At 33.0% G+C, this 15,011-nt stretch overlaps 1 protein-coding gene across 5 annotated transcripts in view; it reads right to left on the reverse strand.

Moving 5' to 3' along the window:
• LOC118189255 (protein 4.1-like) overlaps positions 1 to 14,609 on the reverse strand; it is a 189,054-nt gene extending 174,445 nt beyond the window's left edge. For 2 of the 5 annotated variants that reach the window (XM_085812790.1, XM_085812787.1), the window contains exon 1: positions 14,442 to 14,608. The gene's annotated coding sequence lies outside the window, so the exon portion shown is untranslated. Of the gene's footprint in view, positions 1 to 14,441 lie in introns of all 5 variants that reach the window. The other 3 variants (XM_085812782.1, XM_085812805.1, XM_085812798.1) reach the window with 3 other exon arrangements.
• Positions 14,610 to 15,011: the final 402 nt, after the last annotated feature.

Raw genomic sequence — 15,011 nt, forward strand, 5'->3', positions numbered from 1 at the left:
TTTCCGATACACAGTATCGCGCGCTGGAGATGTTTTTTTTTTTTTTTTTTTAAAGCTTTCAAAAGGTCACGAGAGAGTTCTAGTTATTTCTTTTGCGTCTCGAGATTTCTGGAAACCAAAAAAAAGTAGAATTACGGTTACGGCTAACACAGTAGTCAATTACATTTATTCAACTTAAATATAGCCCACCAGCGGCCGAGCGGTAAAGCCGCTGAACACTGGTAGTTCGGTCCGAGGTTCGAATCCCGCGAACGGGCTGGCTGCATGGGTGTTTTCGTGGTTTTCCCCATGTGTAACGTGTATACGAGCCAGTTTCCCTTAGAAAGTCCTCCACGAAAGGCATCCCTCCTCTTAGGCAGATAGCCCTAGTGTGCTTTGCCATAATTAAATACACCACACCACCACACACATCAACTTAAATATAAATAGTCGGTTTTGAGGCCCGTAAAAAATCGCCAAACTATTGTTGATGCCAGTGCTGCCAAAAATAATTGCGGCAACCCTAACGCAAGAAAGGAAGTATAATAGTAAATAACTACCTAAGATTGATGTTTTAATTTAGATGAAAGGTTAATTTCATATAATACTTTTTTATTATTATAATTTATATAAAAAAGGCTAAACATGACTGAATGGAAACATAAGAGTAAATAACTATTTCAGATCATTATTATAATTTATATAAAAATTGCTAAACATAACTGAATGGATGCCTGCATCGCTATTTCGATACAGACTTATCGGTAAAGCATAATTTCATCTCGTTGGTTGTTCAAACGTAATTTTCTATAATGAATGATGCCTTTTCTTTTAAAATATTCTCGGTAAAGTGCAGAATCGCCCACTTATTTGTTTGTCGCTTTTTACAAAGGTAAAAACAATTGGATTTTTGTCAATTTTCTTTTACTTTTTACAAAATAGGTCGATGTGTACATAGATAAAGTCAAGGGTGTGTGCGCAGTGACATTTTTGTGCAATTCTTTTTTTTTTTTTTAAGTGAAAATAGGTCGATGTGTACATGGATACCGAGTATGTGCAATTCTTAAAAACGCGAGTGATCCTGCATTTTAACCAAAATTCTATTGCAGACTTTTCGTCATGAGCAATTCCCAAATTGTTAAATCCATAGGATATCAAAAAAGGATTTAAAATCCAAAAATAATTAAAAAATTAAACTAGTATTTCGATGGCTTCTTAACTATATAGGCTTACGCAATCTGAAATCAGCACGTACGCTAGATTTGGCGCGCTGTTAAATGGGCGTGTTTGCTAGATTTGGCGCTTTTGCGCAAACATTTTCGCTGCAATTTTTTTTCGATCCTCAAAACGGAATACTACCAAATTTTTATTTAATGCTAAATGCACGTGCTCTTCTTATATTTTTACTTTTTCGGCGTAGCTTTCTCTTAAAATATGTCTCATGCTGCATTGTACGGGGAAATAAAATAATTTTAATTATAATTCGACTAAAATATGTAACTAAATATGAAATTCCTGACAATGGTACACAAGTGATTTTAAGCTGTAAGAAAACTACACCCTGCTGGTTGCTATAGAAGTTTGCTTTTATTCTTATGTTTTTATTTTGATGGGAACAACAATGACGAATGGAATATTACAGCCGAGACTCATTACAATAATCACACTATTAATAACATATGCACAAAAAGTCCCGAACTGACGAGAGTTTATTAAATCTACTGTCATTATGGCGACTACTCGTTAGAGGATCATTTTTCTTTAATACACAAAGAATTGTCATAACAAGCGTCGATTCATCTATTCGCGTAAGAAATGTCATTTATTAATGATGCTTATGTTGCAAATGTTAATACAAATTTATTACCGTGGAAATTATCAAGAAAAATTGTTTATTATCGTTTATTTATTTAAATGGATCACTTTGTTAAACAGATACACAATGGCTAAGGTTTCCCGCAGCCAGGTAATGTGTTAAATCAGCTGTGTCCTTGTTGGAATTCGAATTATTGTACTTCCAGATGCTAATTGCATGTGATAACCACTTACACCACGACAACACGCACAGGGAAATGCAATAATTTTTCACACTTCGAAAGGACGTTCAGCATTCAAAGGGCGACTGGAGAGAGGCACAAACGCAATCCATCAAATCCATACAGTTAGAAGCTATAGATCACCATATTTAGTTCGGGCGCCATTGCAGAAACTATGAGCTTTCCGGAGCTAAAAATGTGAAAAAAACGCGGGGATTCGAACAACTGTTTTCCTAGTTGTTGATTGTATGTGCTAAGTATTTATGTTACCACAGCAAGCACCGGGGGGGAGGGGGGTTGCCAGGACTGCATTTTTTTACAGAGTTTCTTCCCAGCAGCATCTCTTTTCAGTATCTTAAATCCACTATTATTTTTCAAAACATAGCAAAAATGATAATTTATAGCATTAAAAAATAGTTTAACTAACATGTACAGAATATTTTGAAAATTAAAATTAAAATTTTTTAAAGTATTTTATGTCTTAACATAAATACTTTTTTAGAATGTATCGAAATAGGAATCAAATCGTAAACATCTATTTTTAATAACCCAAGTACCAAACAACCTGACATTTAAAACCTAACAATCAAAATTCCTTAAAATTTTACAAAATATGAAATAGACGATAAAACAATTTCGAAATTCAAAACTCGGACTTCCATGTGCCCATGTTCGAGTGGAGGTGGTGTTGGTGTATTTAATTATGGCAAAGCACACTAGGGCTATCTGCCTAAGGGGAGGGATACCTTCGTGAAGGACTTTCTAAGAGAAACTGGCTCGTATACACACACATTACACATGGGAAAAACCAGGAAAACACCCATGTAGCCATCCCGTTCGCGGGATTCAAACCTCGGACCGAACTACCAGTGTTCAGCGATTTTACCGCTCGGCCGCTGGTGGGCCTGTTCGAGTGGAGGATTATGTTATTCAAAAATTGATGACTCTAGCCTACCGTTGTTTTTTCGCAATGTATTCATGCAAATTCTTCATTATTTAGTTTTTTTTTTAATATAATAGAGGGTGATAATATATGGTGGCAACAATTTGAAAAGTGGTACATCGCATTTAAGTGATTTGATACAAAATGCTATTTTGAGACTAATGGCCCAGCCCAAACGGGCCTTTGGTCAATCCTTTGGGCTAATAACGTGTTTGATAAAGCCTACTTCCAGTCCTGTGAGTAATACCAAACTTTTAGATTCTACTGATGTTCTTCGGTAATGTATACGAGTATTTTGAAGCAATGTTCGAATTTATATTAGTCCTTTTTCCGTTCACAGCATAAATTATAGGAATAGGACCATATTTATTTTCACTAAAAAAAAAAAGCAAAACTTCCTCTAAACTTATTTTCGATTTGCTCATGAAAAGACACCAGTTTTCCTTTCTGTGTTACAGCTCAATTATCAGTCCTTGACTATCATCACAATAACATCCTAGCTTACAGTTAATAAATTTTGTTCGTACCTTCCCAGAGATAGAACAAATCTTGAAGGATGCTCCAGTCTCTGGAATCCTTCGTATGAAAAGGATAAAAAGAAGGGAAAATTTTTATTAAATATGATAATCTTTTAATTAAAGCAAAATTTGAAATCTGCGTTAATAAAAAAAATTAAGAATGCAATTTTTAACACTTAGCTGTATTTATTAAGAAGATATAAATAAAAGTAAATATAGTAAAAGAAGAATGTAATTAAAAAGTTTTAAATTTTAAGATTAATTTTCACAGTATAATTTGCTAAAGCAGATTTTTAACCGGCCTACGTAAAAAAACATTTACTTTAATAATAATGTATGCTATGTTTAAAAATACCATTTTCCCATTTAAAAAAAAAAATCTGATGTGTAAATCCCATTATTTCCTTGTGCGGAATATTAAATTATACGCATTTTTTTCATTTCATTTAAACTTATTGGATTGAATTAAATCTACTTCCTCGATAGCGCATAAACCACAATAGATTAAATGCACTCTTTAAAATTTACTCTATAGCGTAATATTTCGTTCATATTATAACTCAGAATGTACAAAATTTACATCATTTGAAGAATTATCTAATCTTTTCCACATGATCTATTCAAATACTATAATAAATCTAGAACGATGTATAAAAGAAATTAAGCAAACAAAACAAGAAACAGTTTTCCACAGATGATTGAGTATTTCTCATTCAATTAATTATTGTACAAATATATTGCTTGCAGATTTCCTAAAGGCATAAAACCCTTAACCGGAAGATAAGAACAACATAATTCAATCATTTTTAAAGCAAAAAATGTACAATTTACAAACATATAAGAGTAAAGAAACTGAGATCACTGTGCCGAGTAACAGAGTGGATATGTATATAAATATAGTATTTATATATGTTTGGTGCGGCCGATTGCAACCAAAATACGAGGTGCACATCTACATGTTATAGCAGTCCTATATACAAAATTTCAACGTTCTGAGGCTACTCGTTTTGAGTTATGCGAGATACGTATGTACGTACGTTCGTACAGACGCCACGAAAAATTATCTTCTAAGAATTCATTTTAAAGCAGTTTTATTTTTATTTATTTATTTATTTATTTTTTGGAGGAAAAGAGTGTTTTATTCTGTCCTCACATACAGATATCACGCAAAAACATCGTTAAATTGCATTCGATAGCGGGCAAAATGGATATTTTCGTTGAAATATGCTGCCTGAAACTTTTCGCGATTACAATACTTCCTTTTAGGTACCGTTCTTTTTTCACAATGCCGGAAACATATTCATGCATATTCTTCATTATTTAGTTTCTTTAAATATAATACAGGACGATAATATTTGGGTCACGGTAAGTGGTAGCACAGGCAGGAGATGGGAAAAGAAACAAGACAGTGATTAAAATGAAACATTTATTGGACATGAATACAAATGGTGTATGACAGCTTGAAGGCTATAACAGGTGCTCGAAGTTTGCACCATCAGACGCCAAACATGCCTGGACACCAACGGGCTATTGATTGCCGGACATGTTCAAACATACGGGAGTTTATTTGATTGTAGCAGCTGCGCAGGCGAGTCTTGCCTCGAGATCCATTTCAGACACAACAGGATTGTGATACACAACACTTTTGAAGGCTCCCTACAAAAAGAAATCAAGGCTCGATAAATCCGGTGAGCGTGGGGGCTAAGGAACCAGTCCACCACGCCTAATCCATCGATGCGGGAATGAGCTGTTCAAATGGTTACGAACATCCAGTCCTAGATGAGCATGCACCTCATCATGTTGGAACCACATGCTCGTGAGCTCTCCGTTCGTATAGCGTTTCTTGATCTTCGTATGGTGCCTACCGCTCGAACGAGGCAATCCTTACTTTCCACAAGCACTTCTCCTGTACAACACCCTCTGGTGATGACGCTTCTAGGCAGGGGTTCCTACGCAATTGTTAATCCTTATGATGTGCTTTACTTCCACCAGAAGTTTGTCGCAACATTTACGGGACACGCTATATAAAACGCAATCCTAATCGAATGTCTGCATGCCCTTCATTTTGGCAGCAAATCTGATTAGTTGTACGATCTTTGCACCAAAAATCGGGGCGAGGAACCCAGTGTTTCTTTGCTGTCTATTTTCTGAATCGAAACTTCGCTCGATTCCATCTTCATAAAGTATGAAGAATAGAATCTTTACGACAACATGAAATTCATACAAATTTGAGCGAAGAACAACGAAGCTTTTAAGCACAAGCCGAAACCATCTACGTCGCGCATGGCCCACCTGCACAAAGTAATGCAGCGGTTTTAGTTGGATTCACGTGTCATAATTGTTTTAGTAACTGCAGCATCTCGCTGATGCACACTCATAGTTCGTTTAGATTCCTTCAACACAGCTGAACACCTTGTATGGATTGAACGAACACCCCCGTCAGAAGTTACTAGAATTAAGTTCGAAAGCTTAGCTGCACAGCTCAGACCTTTTTACTAACAGAGTGTCATATTTCCTTCTCTGAGCTGCAACCTTGGATCAACTCTCTGATCTGCAACGTTAGGCATCGTTAACGAAAGTAAATGAGAAATTGGTGGACGTTTTCATAAGCTAGCTAGTCTTACAGGAATGGGATAAAAAATCCTCCTGAATGTTGTTCATCAGACTGGACAGCGCTCATTTTTCGCAACGATCGACTTTGTTCTGAACAAAATAAAGTTTCGTGACATACCGGGTGATCAAAAAGTCAGTATAAATTTGAAAACTTAATAAATCACTGAATAATGTAGATAGAGAGGTAAAAATTGGCACACATACTTAGAATGACACGAGGTTTTATTAGAAAAGCAATAATTAGAAAAGCAATAATCTGATCAGAAAAGCGATAATTAGCATAACAAATTAAGACAAAGCAAAGATGATGTTCTTTACAGGAAATGCTCAATATGTTCAGCATCATTCCTCAACAATAGCTGTAGTCGAGGAATAATGTTGTGAACAGCACTGTAAAGCATGTCCGGAGTTATGGTGAGGCATTGGCGTCGGATGTTGTCTTTCAGCATCCCTAGAGATGTCGGTCGATACACGATACACTTGCGACTTCAGGTAACCCCAAAGCCAATAATCGCACGGACTGAGGTCTGGGGACCTGGGAAGCCAAGCATGACGAAAGTGGCGGCTGAGCACACGATCATCACCAAACGACGCGCGCAAGAGATCTTTCACGCGTCTAGCAATATGGGGTGGAACGCCATCCTGCATAAAAATCGTTCATTCCAGCAGGTGTTTATCAGGCAGGCTGGGGACGATGCGATTCTGTAACATATCGGCGTACCTCTCACCCGTCACGATAGCAGTTACAAAACCAGAATCACGCATTTCCTCGAAGAAAAAAGGCCCGATAACAGTAGATGTGGTAAATCCAACCCATACCGTCACTTTCTCGTCGTGCAATGGAGTTTCCACGACAGTTCTAATAAAACCCATGTCATTCTAAGTATGTGTGTCAATTTTTACCTCTCTATCTACATTATTCCGTGATTTATTAAGTTTTCAAATTTATACTGACTTTTTGATCACCCGGTATTTTTGAGCGGCCCAAACTCCATTTCAAAATTCACTCCCAGCAATTCATAACTGCGGGGAGTTGGTAAGTAATATATCGTTGACAACTACATCAGCTACATAATGCTGCACAGCTAAAGATACATTCTGTTGTTGTTATTTTTACTTATGCTCAATTGCCTGACAGTAACATCAGTCCAAGCCCACGAAATTCCTCCTGGCAAGGAGCGCAAGATATGCCTTGAGCAACTTACACGTCTTAGAATGTGTCTTGGACTCTCAAAAGAGTCACCTTACACGTCTTAGTAGCAAGGAGCACAAGATAAGCGTGTCATTGGCAACAGCCTTGAGCACCTTACACAGCCTTTATCACGTCACACGTGTCTTAGAGTGCCGCCACGCAGTAGCGACACTATACATTTACAAACATCCACGTCTTCACGGGATTTGAACTCGGGTCTTTCGGCACGGTAGTCAGCGACACTAACCACTATACCGATTGGGCGGCAGGATACATTCTTGAATCTCTACATATAATAAAAGAAAGAGTTTGTCCGTGCGTGTGTCTTTCGTTCGCGCTGCGCGTAAGCTAATAGACCCACGGCTACGAAATTTGGTACATAGGTACATCTAAACAAGAGCCAGTGCACCTCGAAGCGATTTTTTCGAAATTCGAATTTTTTTTAATTTTATGTTTTGTGACGAAATCGCGTCATTTTGAGACAGAATGGGCTATAGGAAAGTGAGATTTTACTCTACATACTCCATTTTCACATCGTCATGAAACGTAGGCACTTAGCTGTTTTACGAACTTAAAATAAATTTCGTGTTTCGATAAATCGATTCAATACGAATTTATTTAACAAAGGGAGCTTAACACCTTTTCAACGGGATTTTTTCTAAAAAAGTTTATTTTTAAAAATGTACATTTTATTTTTCTTTGATGTTTGGACACGTTTAACTTTCATCCTTGCGACTGCTTTTACAAAACGAATTTTGGAAAAATGATAATATTTTGTATTTTTTAAATTTTTTTTTTAAATGAAGCTTCCGAGTACACTTCTCACATCTTTAAAAATGTGATTTTGGCAACAATTTTCCTGTCTTATTGTTGTAGATAGATTTTTAATGAAATCACATCATTTTGAATATTTTCATATTTCTAAAATATGGGTTTGGCAACAATTTTTCATCGTATTTCTTATGTCATTGTTTTTAAGAGATTAGAATATTTCATTGTCATTTTTATATACATACAATACAGTTTTATTGATTTTTTTTGGATGAAGTTGGACTGCAGAGTAAAATTCTGCGCGGAATTTTATGTTTTTTGAGTTGCTTTCTTTCATGTTATTTTTTGCTTATTTCACAGTTTGTAAGATATTGAAAAGTTTTGCATGATTTTTTTTCTTCAACGGAAAGTCGGTTAATTTTTTTATTAAGATAATTAATATTTGTGTTAAGGGATATAGCTTACTTCATTGTAATTTTTTTCTCTTGAAAATATAAGATAAAATATCATTAATCATACTTTGCTTTTCAGATTTTTTGTTTTTGTTTTTTGTATTATTTTATGTTATTTATTGCTCATTTCACTGTTTCTAAGATACTGAAAAATTTTGAGTGATTTTTTTAGGAAACAAAGTTCTTAACCTCCTTTATACCGTTTGAGTTCTTAAGATTTTGCAAAGGGAAGTTGGTTAATTTATTTATTAGGATAATTAATATTTGTATTAAGAGATATTGCTTATTTCATTGTAATTTTGTTATATGTAATAACTTTTTTTATGAAGTTGTTCTACAGAGTAAAATTCTACGCAGTTTTTAAATTTAACGTTTGGTGTTCCCTTCGGCCATTTTTCCGGTACATTTAAAAGCCAGACGAAGGCTGGCAGCGAAGCTGCTAGTTTACAATAAAATGTTCTGTCTGATAAGGCACATTTGCCGTACTTCTTAGGAGTAATAGCATTCATTTCGATCAAAGTAAGCACTATATCATTTCGAAAATGCATTGTTACCTGCAAAGTATGATTTTAGACAAAGTATGAAATATGAAAATTATTACATACTTTCCCTAGGCATTCTATAGAATGAGAAATGCTCTTTAAGCAAAATAAGAAAAAAAAAGGTTATAAGGTTATTATTTAAAAGATGTTCATTCCTCAAAAATACAAATGTTATTTTGAAAAAGTAATGAAAGAGTGCCATTAAAAAACTATTATTCGAAATACGTAAAAAACAAATAATGACATGATCTTGGTACAACATAATAAATTTGTATTTTCTATCAGGCTGAAACTGGAAATCAGTAAGATCTACCTGACAACGGAAATTAAAATCAGAAACAATCACAAGTTTCACAACAATGCCCTTTATAATACCTTTTTGTTTTTTTCTGGCAGGGCTTACTACCCTTACGGTTTAATCCTAGTATCCGGTGCACACGGGATTTGGCTAATTTTATGATGAGCAGTAAAAACGGGACATATACGATGAGTAGTAAACGGGTATTCGAAGAATATATGTAGTTATACATAGTGATAGTATATAGTGTATAGTTTACTATCACTATATATACATAGACGTTCTTTTGGTAATTTTTGGTGTTGGCGATAATTTTCAAAATCGCGCCAAGGCTGCACCGTATACTAGGATTTTACCAGGCTTACAAAGGTGGTTGTACAGTTCAGTATCATTGCGTGTAACTTTTTTTTTTTTGGTACTTTTCCGTTTCGCCGGCGCAAATCTCGCCAAGCAGACTTTGTTGGCGACAACATACAGTATACACATAAAAAATGTTAATTCTAAGAATTTTTTTTTTTATTCTGAAGGCATAAACATTTTAATATGGTTTAAAATTTTGTAAAAAGCCAATAAATAAAGACAATAAATTTGTAAAAAGACATTAATTTAAGAATTTACTATGATTTCATGGTTCAAAATCCTGATTCGCCGGTTCGTATCACGTGACCCCAAGTGATCTCATCTCACGTAAACTACGCTACTAAAATTTAATTCGCTCAGTAATAATCTACATTAATTTTAAGTTAAATCTTAATTTGGATACAAGTTTAAATGCAAGAATTATTTCAATTCGTACGAATAGCTTACTCAGAAATTATGTAAAACCGCAGTGCTTTACTTCGCTAGTGCATTCTCATTAGAATTGATGAATTTAACACTTGATTTCGCCTTCGGATGAGCGGTGTAATTGCGTTCTAATTGACTTAATTACCGTGAATTGTCTTAGGGGATAAAATTTAAATAGCGTGTAAAAATTCTATATTATTGTATGCCAGTATTGAAAGAAACAATCTGATAAGAAATGGCTTCAACTTGTTTTGAAACTGAGGCGTAAAAGGTTACCAGCGAAGATATTCCGTCTGGCATCAGTTAAACCATTATTGGCGACTTTATCGTTTGCGCCGGCAAAACGGAAAAGTACCTTTTTTTTTTTTTTTTTTTTTTATTTGGTTGAAAGTTCTTTCACCATTTTTGCAGGGGCGTAGCTAGAGGGGGGCAAGGGGGGCATCTGTTCCCGGGCGCCAAACTGATGTTATGACATTTTAGAATTAAATAAATGTTTTCCATCGTTGGGAAGCAGTAGGGGGCGCGAAATCTTCAGTTGTCCCTGGGCGCTGAAAACCCTAGCTACGACTCTGCATTTTTGTGTCCAGTACTCAAATGAAGTGTCATGAAGTACGGGAAATAACTCAACGTCCGTGGCGTAATACTGTATAGTACTGACGCTTTCTTTAACAGGATAAATGAATGTAGTTTTGTTTTCCACAAACATCACATCCTAGCGATTCAGCAGCCAGTAGTCCCTTCTTAGTAGTCACATCATTTATTAACTTCTGGTAAGTAGTTTGGTTTTTCGAAATGAATAGGAAATGCATTCTCATACTTTACCGGTTTGTCATTTGGCATTCTATAGAATGCCTATGAAGTGCGTGAAATACGAATCGTTTCATACATTGCCGGCTAGTTTTAGGCATTATATACAATGCCTAGGCATTCTATAGAGTGCCGGATTTCAAACTTTGCCGGTAACAACATCAATGAATGTATCGCTTCGATCACCAATGGAGACAATAAATCAGTCTACAAAGAAAGATTAAAAAACGTGGAAAACTTTATTAATTTATAGGGTTAACAGGAAAGCACATAAGGACTTTTCTATATACTCTGACTTTAATTTGCTTTTAGAATACATTAAGAATCTGAGATACTTGCTGGTTTTACCAACAACCTGAGATTTATTGCCAAGTTTGGCGGCGTTTATCGCCAAACAGTATAGGAAAATCATAATCGAAACTAAGGAACATGAAATGTGAAATCGTTTTATTTGTTCGCAAGAAATTTTTATTCTTATTAGTATTACTTAAAATGATGACAGCTTTTCAATTTACCATCAAGTGAAAACGAAATTATTACATTCCTCCAAAAGTTTACCCTCCATCCGAAGGCAATTACTGCGCTGGATCCAAAATTGCATTTCTGACAATGGTAAGTTGCTATTGGCGATTTATAGGCAACTGAAAAATATGTTATAATTTTTTGAAGTACGAATTTATATTTTTGGATGTAAATAATGTGTTATGCGTAGACATAATATATGAAGGCACCCATTTATCACTTTATTTCTATCATAAGACATACATTATTTTATATTTCATTTTTGATCCCATCATGATATCCGCCCATTTTCGGCTTACCATTTTTAACAAACGCTTTTTTAAGCAGTTTTTTTTATTATTATTATTTTATTTTAAAAAATCATAACACACTGTGAAAGTAGATTAAAATAATAGTCACCGTGTCATATTTTGAATATGACATAAAGATATTTAAAAAATAGAACAACCAGAATAACAAATAAATACCAAACACTTACACAATTACAAAACTACACACTTTGTTTAAAATTGCATAAATTTGTTTTGAAAAATAACCGACCAAAAAAGGTAAAATATTTGCATATGAATATTAGGCTATAGTTCAAAATTATGGGAATAAGCTCAGAATTATGGAAAAATATCATCAGCATGCAAAACAAAAGTGGGTCTTTGAATAAAGCAAGATTAACAGAACAAAGCCAGAAGGTCATATGAAGTAAGAATTCTCATAAAAAAAATTACAAGGCTAGTCTTGTAATTGTAAAAAACGGGTTACAGTTACTGCATGAATGAAATAAAAACCTTTTCATTCATCATTTTTTTTCCATTACTTTTACTTTCAACTTAGATTAGCTAAAAAATAAATGCACAATATTAAAATACAAGATCACTAGAAAGAATTCCAACCTGGAATCTATGCATTTGGAAATATATATATAAAATCTAAAATAATCTAATATATATATATATAATAGATTAGATTATTTTAGGTAGAAAATGACAATTAAAACCTTTGTTATGGGAAAATGTAACATTTCATTAAAATACAGAAATTAATGTATCATTGCTTCAAATAATTATTACATGTAATTGAATAAATCAATGTCTATCAATTATTATCATATTTATGTGCTTATAAATTAAACTTCAATTTCAACATATGATTTTTCATAATTAATTCTTACAGTATCAGCCTGAAATTATGAAACATCATATTTAAAAATTTTTTTACAGTTATTAGTAAAAACACTCTCCAGTTTAATGCTAAGAAAACACAGAGGCTGAGCAAAAAGACAATATAGATATCTTTAAAGCAAGAATGAAAATGAATTTATTTTTGTATAACATGATGCATACACATAGAAATGCATGTCAACATGCAATCATGCAGCTGTCAGTTGAGCCAAAATGAATTAAAACAGTTAAAGAAGATATATGTTTGAAAATATAATGCTTATAATTTAAGGATATATGCCAAGTATACACACCTTAGAAAAGACTGAAAATTCCAGCTTGATGAAAGAAATATTTAAAAATTCTTACATGTAAATAAAAAGATATTCCTATTTCAAAATACATTAATTATGGAGAATATTCCAATCTAGTAAAATTTAAAATTTAGTTATACCACTTTTAACACTTTTATGTTAACTGACAAGTTATAAATATAATTTGCTTTATGAATATAATTTATATATCTAATAATTCTCTTACAGCATGTGAATGATTCCAATACTCAGATATTTACTAGAATATATATCAGCAAATACATGTGATAGTTGACTATATTTTTCAGTAACTAGTGAAATATAATTATTTAAATTTGCATGCAGTTTTATCAGTTACTAAATATTAGTTATTTAATATTAATCAGTAATAGATTTAATGATTAATAATGAAGCAAGATATAATAAGCCTATAAGGAGTAAATTTCTCATGGTACTTCATATGAAAAATAATCCTGTTCTAAAATGCATACCTCAACAAGCAAATCACTAAATTTATTATAAATTCACATTTAGTAATTAATGAAATGCATACATGCATGATAATTTGTGATTCAAATAAGGAAAGTTAATTAAAATTTTCTATTTTCTGTATATTTTATATATCTTCCAGAAATATGATAAAAGATATATAATAAGATAGGATCAAATGTCCTCACACAATGCCTAAAGAAAAATGAAATATTCATATAACATATAAGGTGAAAAATAAAAAGGTATAATTTGTTTTATGGTAATCATCTTATCCTTGGCTGAATGCCAAAAGTAACATACTACATCCAGTTAAGGGGGGAGATATACATGTCAAATTTTTCCCTAAATATATTATGAATTAGTCCTATAATTCAAATCAGACAATATTTAACATAAAACTTTCACACACATGCTTTGAACTATGTAATTCGCCTTCATAATTAATTTAAAGGATTACCAAATCTATCAGTCTATCTATTATGTCTTTCTCTCTATATATGCATATATATACTGATTTTTACACTAATAAGTTGAATAATTGATGCACTTTTAAGCAGTTTTATTATACATGCTATTATACATTTATTATAAAGAGTTGAATACTACTAACTATTGATGTTGAATTTATGGAAATATTTAATATGAATTTTTAAACATTATATTTGAACTTTATATAAATACATCTATTTTTTTCACATTTACTGATTTATTCTGGCTACAAATATTTGGAAATGACTGTTTTTTTCCCCTATTACTGCAACTTTCAAAAATAACTTCTATCACTGCATATAGAGAGAAAATTAAACATACTGCGTAAAAGTGTCAATATGACTAATACACTACTGTAAAGGAAAGTGATTGATAATATTTCAAAGTGAAAGGAAAAAACAAATTTACTAATTTATATATAATTCATAAAAAGTGATATTTTCGTTAAAAGGTATTTAAATGTTCTTATAATACAACATGATGATTCTACCAATCGTTTTCAAATAGTTCTAACACAAAGTTATTAACTATACCTTATATAAAAATTCGATTCGAAAAATACGAACCGGTCTTCACAGTTTCAAACAAGGAAATCAAATTCTATCGTAAAACCAAGCACAGTTTGAATTTACTCTTTGGAACACCGCTAGAAGAGGAAATAAACAACCGGCAAAGCGATCACAACCACAAAACAACAGAATATGACAGTTTACACAGGGAGAAGAAATTCGTTTTATGGAAGCGTTCCAATGAATGTTTGCATGTGCTGCCCTCTATACGTTTCTGTTAAAAATAATTGCGCATTATCAGTTTTAAACACAATCTTCAGGAAGTTCAGTGTTTTCTTTTTATCAAAACTTTGAACAACTTTCTAGATTATTAAAAATTTACATATTTAAATTTTATTTTTTCAAAATTTTATTCATTTTTGTTATCAAATTATAATGTGCAAACTAATTTTATTTAGCGTATTAGCGTATTACAATTCCAAATCAAGTAGAGTTGGGTGGCGTTTAGTAAGCTTTGATTACCGCCTAGGCCGACATAAGGCCAAGGTTCTATATTATTCTACAGTTCTTGGTAATTTATTTTCCCGTTGAGAA

The sequence above is a fragment of the Stegodyphus dumicola genome, chromosome 1 (assembly GCF_044657685.1).
Source record: "Stegodyphus dumicola isolate Sdum_Otavi_A_Nest chromosome 1, ASM4465768v1".
Classification (NCBI taxonomy): domain Eukaryota; kingdom Metazoa; phylum Arthropoda; class Arachnida; order Araneae; family Eresidae; genus Stegodyphus; species Stegodyphus dumicola.